Source organism: Myotis yumanensis, unplaced genomic scaffold, assembly GCF_028538775.1.
Source record: "Myotis yumanensis isolate MYYU_CA2020_CCGP unplaced genomic scaffold, mMyoYum1.0.hap1 SCAF_1, whole genome shotgun sequence".
In the NCBI taxonomy this organism is placed as follows: Eukaryota; Metazoa; Chordata; class Mammalia; order Chiroptera; family Vespertilionidae; genus Myotis; species Myotis yumanensis.
Genome location: NW_027223752.1, coordinates 194,045,700 through 194,057,135, shown reverse-complemented (window position 1 = coordinate 194,057,135; position 11,436 = coordinate 194,045,700).

The window sequence follows — 11,436 nt, the reverse complement described above, 5'->3', positions numbered from 1 at the left end:
ACGCCGTCTACCTTGAGAGCGGTGGGGGTCATCAGCACCACAGTGTAGGAACCCTTCCAACGTGGCTCGAGGGTCTCCCAGAACTGGAGCTCACAGCCTGAGATTCCCTCCTGATTGAAAAAGACAACCACGCCCTCAGCCACCAGCCCGCTCCGCTCCGGGTGTGCCTCTGTACCTTAGTATTTTACTTCTGCACCACACCTCCTCTGAGTCTTGGTATGTTTTTATCTTTCCTTCTAGTTGTAGAATTTCCACTCAGCCAGCCTTCCTGTGGTTCTGGGTGATGTTCGTTCCATCTTTTAGTTGTATTTTTGAAGTGGTTGTGTGAAGCAGCAAACTCCGGTGTTTACCTATGCTGCCATCTTGGTTTCTCCCATTAATGTTAATTTCATTGCTTGTATATTTCTTGCCTTATAAGTTATGTACCACTTGAAATGTTTTAGACACTTAAATAATTGTCCGCATGAAGGCACAGCAATTCTTCTGGAGTCTTGGTTTCTATCAAAACTTGGTAGCTTTCTTTGCACAAAGGTATATGCTAAGTAGTCAAAGATCAGTATAATTAGTTCAATTCCATTCCAGAAATATGATCTGAGCACCTAACATAGGCCAAAGAGCTTTGAAAACAGGACTGACATTCATGAACCAAAGGCTACCTGCACATGTATTGCTGGAAAAAGATAGAACACACCAATTAAACCTCCATTAAGGGAATTACTTCAGCAAAAGTATGGAGGAGTGTATTAGCTCTCTGCCTAATTTCCAAAACAAATTTGGTTCTTAATCTGGTCACAGTGGCAACAACATTTAATTATTTATTATACTCTAAGTGACTCAAGAATAACTTCAAGGCATTATTTTTTTTATCATTTTAATAAAAGATTAGTTATTTGAATCCACGGATTTTATCAAAGTAATTTGCAAATCCTTAGAGAAGGATTATCTGGACCAACATTTAATAATGGGTCCTTAATATACACCTTTTTGGTTCATTAAAGTCCATGTTTCTGAAGAATTCCATGCCTTTCACTTGAGTACTTGGTTCTATTTTATTTCTTCATATCACTTCATTGATAAACTTACAATTTTTTCCCCTCAAACTCTTATTTCCATTATGCCTGTGGAATTGCTGCCAGTCAAAAATTTTCTGAATTGTCATTTCACTTGCTTTGGAATATAGATTCAAAAACAATAGTGCTATAATGCCAGTAATGCACTCTAACTTTCTGTGCCTAAGCATGGCAGTATGAGAGAATCCAATGATAATCAAGTTCTATAGCTACTGAGTAAGTCTCAGATAGGTTAGAAAATGACTCAAATTGCAGAGCAATTTAGAATAGAACAGAGATTAAAACTCACGTTCCCTAACTACTTGTTTAGTCACTTTTGTATACTCAACAGAATTTTTTCACCATTTAAAGATTGTTATAGAACCGCCACATACTCCAGAGAGCAAATAAGAGATTTACGTATTCTAATGGGTTTGGCCTGTTAAAATATGTTTGCATCATCTATCTTTTGAAATATTTCATGGAGTGTGTTTGGTAGCAGCAAGATTCCTTTAACTTTGTTGTAAGAAGCCATCTGGAGCTCTTGGTATACATTGTGTAAAATCATTTGGAAATCATGGGTAATTTGGCAAGACACACAATGAAATGAAAAATAAAGAAATTAGGAAATCACATTACAAGAGTCCTTAGAATCTATATTTTTCTATTTATATTGTATTTAGTTTTTTGAATGTGTTTTTATTGACTTCAGAGAGAAGGGAGAAGGAGGAAGAAAGAGAAACACCTTACATGGATCAGCTGACTTCACATGGGTCGGCTGCCTCTCACATGGATTGGCTGCCTCCTGCACACCCCCTAATGGGGATCAAGCCCACAAACCGAAACGGAGACATGTGCCCTGACCAGGAATTGAATCTGTGAGCTTTCTGTGGCCAAGAGGACATGCAACCAACTGAGTCACAACAGAGGAATGGATGCCTGTTCCAGGTTTTTGTCTTGAGTTGTCTTTTTCTATTGGGGGAATCAACTTTTTCTTGGTAGTATGTGACTACTCGTCCATTGGTTAGTATTTCGTGGCCTAAGTCAATAGGCTCTTTGTAGGGGTGGTAAAAGTTTGTGGTAGGACCATAGTAGACAAATATGTGTGGGTGAGTTCTCTGGAATAAAACACATTGTAAACATTCTAGATTACATTTTCATGTGACATTGAACTTACTGATTAAACTATTGCAAAAGGAACAGTTTTCCACAAATGGATTGGGCTACTCTGAAACCTTTTTACAAGGCCATCCAAGGACAGTAAGATAATCAAAATGATGGTCACTGTCCAAGACTATTTCCTTTCTGATTCTGAGGTTATTTAAGTGAAAGATCAGAGTTAGCTTCCAAATCTGCCAAGTATGTGAGTGTTCAAATTGTGCTGGGAAGTATTCCTTAGTGTTTTCTCCAGTATTCCTACATTTAATTCTCCTATTCCACAAGCTTCATGTGATATCCACACAGGATAAAATGCTACATTCTACCATTCATACCCAAAATAAAGCTCTGTGAGGATCATATTTGGAAATACTCAGATATAATAGCAGATGAATTCACCAAATAAGGTGCTCCTACCCCAAACTTCAAATGTGTGAGCTGGGCATATGAGCTTATTGTATAGACTAGAGGTCTGGTGCATGAAATTCATGCATGGGGGTGAGGGGTCCCCCTCAGCCCAGCCTGCACCCTCTCTAATTCAGGACCCCTTTGGGGGATGTCTGACTGCTGGTTTAGGTCTGATCCTGGGGATGAGGCCTAACCCGGCAGTTGGACATCCCTCTCACAATCCTGGACTGCTGGCTCTGAATCACTCACCTGCCTGCCTGCCTGGTCGCTGTAGCTGCCTTTCCTGCCAGCCTGATTGCCCCTCACTGCCTCTGCGTGCCAGCCTGATACCCCTAACTGCCCCCCACTGCTGGCCAGGTCACCCCAACTGCCCCTCCCTGCTGGCCTGGTTGCCCCTAACTGGCCCTCCTGCTGGCCTGGTCACCCACAATTGTCCCCCTCACCAGCTGGTCACCCCTCATGATCCACCCGCTGGCCTGGTCGCTCCACACAGCCTGCTGTTCACTCATTTGGTTGTCCCTCACCAACCCCTCTGCTGGCCTGGTCGTAGACAGCCATCTTGTGAGGGCATGAGGGTTAATTTGCATATTACCTCTTTATTATATAGGATATCGCTCATTCATTTATGTAAAATGAGATTAAAAATGAGCCAGACACAGTGTTGTAGGTCATATCAAAATTCTTTGTCATTATGCAGGTGTATTCATTTCTTCTGTGTGAGGGTCTCCTCATCTGCCTCATGGATACTGTGTGAGAGATATTTCTTTCTAAGGGCTCCATATGGAAGCAGCAGAAACTGCTTTTTGCTTTCTTCTCCACATTTTGAATCTTCTTATTTTCCTTGTTGGGATAATAGGTTTCAGAATAACATTGACCATGTATTCATCCTATTCTCTTTTCTCTTGCTCCTGTATTCTTCCTCTGGAAAAGGTCTCCATTCTATTCCTATATAAAGCTTATCTAAGAAAAAGTAAAAGACAATGTAGGCTGAGATCATTCAAGTTTTGATATGTAGATGAGTAAGATTAAAGCATAAAAATATCTCTAAATTATTGTCACTTGAAAATTCTATAATGACAGATGAATAGTAATGGTTAATTTTCTTTGCATTCCTGCTATAACAGTTTTAATCCTCCCCAGGGCATTGACTAGAGAGATCATATTCAAAGAAATAAAAAAATTCAAAAATATTATACTTGTTAAATATGTTTATTGTTTTAAATTAAACATTTATTGTTCAGATTATTACAATTGTTCCTCTTTTTTTCCCCATAGATCCCCTCCACCTGGTTCCCACCCACTCACCCCCTTTATCCCCCCCCCCCACTGCCCTCATCCATACGTGTACGATTTTTTTCCAGTCTCTTCCCACACCCCCCCAAAAATTTCCAGTCTCTTCTCTTTCCCCCCCAAAAATTTTCAGTCCACTCCCTTTCTATGCACCTGATTCTATTATATTCACCAATTTATTCTGTTCATCAGATTATTTATTCACTTGATTTTTAGGTTCACTTGTTGATAGATATGTATTTGTTGTTCATAATTTTTATCTTTATCTTTTTCTTCTTCCTCTTCTTAAATAATACCCTTCAGCAGGTGCCTCCTGCACACCCCCCACTGGGGATATACCCACAAGCAAGGTACATGCCCTTGACCAGAATTGAACCTGGGACCCTTCAGTTCGCAGGCCGATGCTCCATCCACTGAGCCAAACTGTTCAGGGCTATCTGTTGACTTTTGAGTGCCTTAAAAGATCCTGTATTTTTTTAAAATCCTAAAGTGGTCAAATGATACCAATTCTAAAAGACTCATTTCTAGATTGAAGAGGTGCTGCTTCCCCTTATGTACCAGAGCCCCGTACATTTTTAGTTTGGATCTATTTTATAGGAAATAAAGTTATTATAAATTTCTGAGCAGAAGGATATTATTACACACTAGTGGCCCAGTGTAATAACATGGATTAGTGCACATTGAAAGGACTTTAATTGCCAATAGTTGGTCTTCAGACATATTCTGTATATGATGCCACTTTCTTTCAGCTTCAGAGGTACATTTTTCCAATAGTTGGTCTTCAGATACATTCTGGCATTACTTGTGTTTGGCTTTATTTATATCATGCATGCACAAATCCATGTTTACTTTTAAATTGCCAGTGCACGTCATATGTACCAGCCTGTCAGTAATTTGGTTGGTCGGACGTATGTATGGTCAGTCACTTAGCCTTTTAGATGTTTAGATGACATTTTGGGATGATATTTGTAGGAGTGACATGCAGGATTGCTGGTGGTTTCAAGTGTGTAAAACATTGACACATTTACTATAACAAAAAACAAATGAGAGAGAATAAATAGATTGAAAGAAGGAAATGATTTCTAATTGATTTAATATAAGGCCCTTGGTTAAAAGATTAAAAATTTTTTATCAGAAATAAGCAAATATGGAACTATAATAACATATTTTCATGGAAATCAACATAATAGGAGTTAATAAATGTCATTGACTGAGTTCTTCCATGTGCATGAAATATAAAGCAAATGGCTTTCTACTGAGGTTGAATATTTGAGCTGCAGTTTTAGAGCAGTGGTAGAGATAGAAGTTACTAGTATTTGGAGGAAATTAAGGGGTAAAGGAGTTATCAGGTAATTGTGCATTCAGGGCCCAAGGCTATGGCACACTTTTCTTGTGATAGGATGTCACTACAAGATCAGTTGAAAATTCCAGTTAATAACTGAGCTCAGTAAGTTGATTCATGTGACTGCCAAGGGGTTGGGGGAGTCTTCAGGACTTTTTGGTTTTGCATTCTGTTACAGTTCGGAAAGCCTGCTGTACTCCCAGGACACCATTTCCACAGCAGGAGTGAGGCTTGCAGAACTCCAGGCTTCCAGACACTCCCCCGATTGGCTGTGACTATACTTTTTTATTTTTTTAATTGGGGGCATTATCTTATCTAATAAAAGAGAAACATGCAAATTGACCATACCTCCACTACACCAACAAGCCATGCCCACAAACCACACCCACCAGCCAATCAGGGTCAAGTATGCAAATAGACACAACCAAGATGGTGGCAGCCACAGAGCTGGAGCGAACAGGAGGATTGGGTTGCCCCTGGCGATGGAGGAAGCCTGCCCTGGCCAGCTGTGGTCTCCACTCAAGGCTACAAAGTTTCAATTATAGAAGATAAATAAATCCCAGATACTTGCTTGCAGCCATTGAGGCCTCTGCTCAAGCAGGGTTTGGGAGCCTGTTTGCCCAGGGCTGTGGCCAGACAGCAAACAGCCATCAGCTACTCACCCAGGCTGGCCAGGCACCCCAGTGGGGACCCCCATCCTGAAGGGGGTGTGGTCAGCTTGAAAACAGCCCTCAACCCCTCACCCAGGCTGGCCTCGCCTCCCCAGTGGGGACCTTCACCCCATGGGGGTGTGGCTGGCCTGCAAACCACCACAGGCCCCTTGCCCAGGCCGCCCCGTGCCCCAAGGGAACCCCCACCCTGGTCCAGGACACCCTTCATGGCAAACCTACTGCCCCCCCCTCCCGCCCGTGCACCAGGCCTCTATCTATATGAATAAAAGGGTAGTATGCTAATTAGACTGGGAGACCTTCCAGGATTACTTCCATATGTTCTTCTGGACAAAGCCATGTTGTAGGGGCTGAGGTAGAGGCGGTTAGAGTCCAAGAGGGGAGGGCAGTTGTGGGTGATCAGGCTGTTGGGGGTAAGTAGACCAGCAGGGGGGCCAGTTGGGGGCAAGCAGACTGGCAGTGGGGGTCAGTTGGGGATGAGCAGGCTGGCAGGCAGTGTGGTTAGGGGCAATCAGGCAGGCAGGCAGGCAGGCAGGTGAGCAGTTAGGAGCTAGCAGTCCCAGATTGCAAGAGGGATGTCCAGCTGCTGGTTTAGGCCTGACCCCTGTAAACCAGCAGTGGGACATTCTTCGAGGGGTCCCAGATTGTAGAGGGTGCAGGCCGGGCTGAGGAACACCCCCTCCCCCATGCATGAATTTTGTGCACCGGGCCACTAGTAAAATTATAAATGTTTCTAGATTTAAAAACAAACAATTTTTCCTTAGTTGTCCTGATAGAAGATATTTCTCAAGTTCTCTTTGCTCTGATAGACTATCCATCAGCTTGAAACAAGGATTAGAAAATCAACTGTCTTCCAAGAGCAGGCAGGTGTGAAGCAAATGTGCAAAATAGGCTAGGTGTCAGACAATTGGGAGCGACTTCCTCTAGTAAACTGATTAGGATGCCCCACCCAATAATATACAAATTAAAGTGCTTTTCAAACCCTCTTTATTGCAGAGTAAACAATATAAATAAGTATGTGTTTGAACAATGTGTTTTAATGAAGATCATGTTAAATTGAGGTGTAGAGAGCAGGATCTCCCACAGAGTTTCTGCTCTTATGTTATAGGCTTGTCTCCTTCTTGCTTTATATCAAATGGATGTACAGGTTGGACCTCCAATTTTATATCATATCTTGAAATTAATGTCACAATATCTTATTAAGATAGAATTACTATAAAATTTTAATTAAAAATTTAGTAAGTGAAAAGGCAATAAGAGTAGACCACTGAATTGTCCTATGATTGGCCACATTGTTATCCTAGGGCAGTGATAGTGAACCTTTTGAGCTCAGCGTGTCAGCATTTTGAAAAACCCTAACTTAACTCTGGTGCCGTGTCACATATAGAAATCTTTTGATCTTTGCAACCATAGTAAAAAAAAGATTTATATTTTTGATATTTATTCTATATATTTTAATGCCATTTAACAAAGAAAAATCAACCAAAAAAATGAGTTTGCGTGTTACCTCTGACACGCGTACCATAGGTTCGCCATCACTGTCCTAGGGCTTGGAATAGGTAAATATTTGCACTGTTGGTACTAAAATTTATTCTAACCTTCACTCACTTCTAGAAAGTTTGAAAGTTTTTTAAAAAAACTTTGACAAAAAGCAAAAACAAATATGTTTAAAACCTCAATAAAAAACAAATGAATACTGTTAGAATTTAGCATGACTATTTATTTTCTCTTAAGTATTTTTATTTCAAGATGTAGTAATTATAGGGGAATAAGAGAATAAATATTCTGAGCATTACTATGAATGCTTATGCAACATTAATTTTATTTATTAATTAAATCAATTAAACTTTGTTATATAATTAAATATGGCTTTAGTTTATCAAGGGGCCATATTTTTCCCTATAAAAACATGCCTATGATGTTTTCATGACATAGAAAAATAGATTTACACTGTCAGAAATTTGTTTTCAAACTTCTGTGTTTTTCAATAGAATATTGTAAAGCAAAAGATGAAGTTTTATAATATTTATATCATAGTAAGATATCTTAAGATTAACTTCAAATATTTGTAATTTCCAGATCCTTTGGGATCACATAGCTTTGACGAATAAACCAGAAAGGCATTGACATGTTTCCATACACAGTGTGGGTGAAAGAAAATATAGGAAATGCAAGTGTATTTTTTTCAGTCCAGAGACTATTAGATTTAGTTTGTACTATTCCATTCTTTACCTTACCTGTGAAAATTTCCATTTGCAGGGGACAATACTAATTAAAAACATGTGTGTACATCCAAGGGTTTGTTTAACTTAAAGAGATATCCTAACTAATAAGACTAAAAGGGTAATTAACCATACCTCCGCTATGCTTCCCATGGACTAATCAGGGTGATATGCAAATTAACTGCCAAGAAAGATGGCAGTTAACCACCAACAAAGATGGCGGTTAATTTGCATACATAGGCGCAATTCTGGGAGGCGAAAGAGGAAGAATGGAAGAATGGTGATCGGAAACCCAGGTGGCAGGCAAGAGCCTACCCACAAACCCTGGATGGGAGAACTGGGCTGCCTTTGCTTGGCCCCAGGCGGTGATCGCATTTGGAGATCACGGGGCTGCAGGCACAGCGGTGGCAGCCTGGGGGCCGGGTGCCGCTGCCATGCCTGTGGCCCCATCATCACCCTCACCATCGCCATCAGAGATCATGGGGGCTGCAGTCCTGGAGGCGGCACCCATTATCTCCAATCGTGAGGGTGATGAGGGGCTGCAGGCACAGCAGCTGCACCAGGCCCCTGGGGTGCCGCCTCCAGGACTGCTTCCCCTCATTGCCATCACGATAGGAGATGAGATCACGGGGCTGCGGGCACGGCACTCCGGGCCGGGTACAGCCGCTGTGCCTGCGGCCCCGTCATCACCATTGCGATGGGAGATCACGGGGCTGTAGACATGGAGGGCACCCCTCATCGCCATCTCGATCAGAGAGCCTGGCCGCAGGCACGGCGGCACCTGGGCACCCCAGCACCTGACATACAAATGTCAGGGATGAAATGACTTTTCCCAATCACATCTGCAAATATCCTGGGGAAGGCATCACTGAAGAGTTCACAACAACTCTCTTACTGGGCAAGGAAGAAAACAGTTGGCAATGGAAACAATCCCTTACATCAAAGTTAAGGTCCCTCTGAGTAAAAAAGAATATTTCCAACATAAAGGAGGGAGCAGGCAAAAGTAATAGGTTCTCATGACTTCCACTGAAGTTTGAGCATGTGACAGAGTCAAAACGAACACACAAATTAAAACAGACAGTGGACATTCAAATGACCCGAATTAACTGTCACTGTTTGTCCCAATAGCAGCAATGCTTATGTGATAATATAGTTTAACAAACATACAAAACAAGTCACATGATAAGAGAGGTTTGGCTTCTAAAGTAAATTGAATATGGTCTTTAAAAATTCTCATGTCCTCCCCTCTGACTATAATTCTTAATTTTCCAATCAGAAAATTACCTCAGGTGATCCAGTAACATGTAGAACTCCAGTAACCTAACTTATTTAAAAAAACAAACATACCAACCATTTTTAAAATATTTAAATAGATACTTTAGGGTTAAAAATTATATAAGATATTTAGATCCAAATATGTTTTCTGAATAGAAAATATTTCAGTTTTTATTTAAAAAAATAAACATAAAAAATATATGTGACACATTTTCCCAAGGAACTCTGAATTAGTACCTTTCCCTCTAACTTTCTTCAAATTAAGAGAATCTATGGAGTTCCCTATACTGCACAAGTTTTGATGAAAGAAAATAAGACTTTCTAAGAGCATCAAATACATGTTTTCTTATTTACAAATATATATTCTTCTCTCTCTCTTTCTCTCTAATATATTCTTACTGATTCAGAGAGGAAGGGAGAGGGAGAAAGATAGAAACATCAATGATGAGAGAGAATCATTGATCGGCTGCCTCCTACATGCCCCGTACTGGGGATCAAGCCCACAACCCCCTGGCATGTGGCCTGACCTGGAATCAAACCGTGACTTCCTGGTTCATAGGTCGATGCTAAACCACTGAGTCACACCGGCCGGGCTCAATTCTTACTTATAAATTCATTCCAAGGACATATACAGCTTGAAAAGCTTTGGAAGTAGTTTCAAAAAAACTAGCTTTTAAGTAACAAGAAAACAGTTATAGAAGAAAGTTTAAATTAAAAGAAAAAAATTGTTTTAATTTATTCAAGAGTGGGAACATCCTCCATGAAAATGTGTACCTTGAGTGTGGATGGCTGGGTGGCCTTATCACACCTTAGGAATTCAAATGCTTTTTACAATGAAAAGAAAGAGAGTTTCATCTCATTTCTCTCCCAGGGTAAATGTCTGTCAATAGAAGGTGGACATCAATAAAAGGAGGGGCTTGCACAATCAATCCAGAAAGCCAGCAATCTATGGATAATCCAGAACCGAGTATTTATCTCCTCTGCCACACACCCTCCCTCCCAGCCAGTGAGCAAGATAATTACTCTCAAGGTCAAGCTAACTGCCCACCAGTCACAGTGGCCCAAAGCTGACATACAAAGCATACAAATAATTCTCACTTTGGCATAAAAGTGATACTGTAAGTGATACTTGGAAGAAAAGCAGATACTGTAAATTTCTCAAAGTCTTTCTGAAACATTTTTAAAAATAATTTTTACTTCTTCAGAAAAAATGCATACATGGCAAACAATCTGTAATAAAAGGCCCATTCTATAAAATTTTACCTGGTCCTACTCATACTTGCAATCATAATCATATTTATAGACAAATATACCTATACTAATATAAGAGTAATATGTTAATTAGACTGGGAGACCTTCCAGGAGACCTTCCAGATGTTATGTGGACAAAGCCATGGTGGCGGGGCCAAGATAGAGGTGGTTAGAGGCCAAGAGGGGAGGGCAGTTGTGGGTGATCCGGCTGGTGGGGGGCGGGGCCGTTGGGGGTAAGCAGACCAGCAGGGGGCCAGTTGGGGGCAAGCAGGCCATCAGTGGGGGTCAGTTGGAGGGGATCAGGACAGCGGGGGGAGGGGGCAGTTTGGAGTGAGCAGGCCAGCAGGGGGACAGTTGGGGATGAGCAGGCCAGTGGGGAGGGAAGGTAGGGGCGAGCAGGCCAGCAGGGGAGGGGCAGTTTGGGGTGATCAGGCTGGTGGGGGGGCATTTGGGGGCAAGCAGGCCAGCAGGCAGAGTGCTTAGAGGCAATCAGGCAGGCAGGTGAGTGGTTAGGTGCCAGCAGTCCCGGATTGCGAGAGAGATGTCTGACTGCTAGTTTAGGTCCGATCCCTGTAAACTGGCAGTAGGACATCCTTCAAGGGGTTCCAAATTAGAGAGGATGCAGGCCGGGCTGAGGAACACACCCTCCCCCATACACGAATTTCGTGCACTGGGCCACTAGTATTATATAAACATTTTTCCAAAGAAAAATGGCCAGTTCAAAGTTCTATGTCCAGTGGCAAGCAAACTGAAGCAATCAGTGCAAGCCGGGT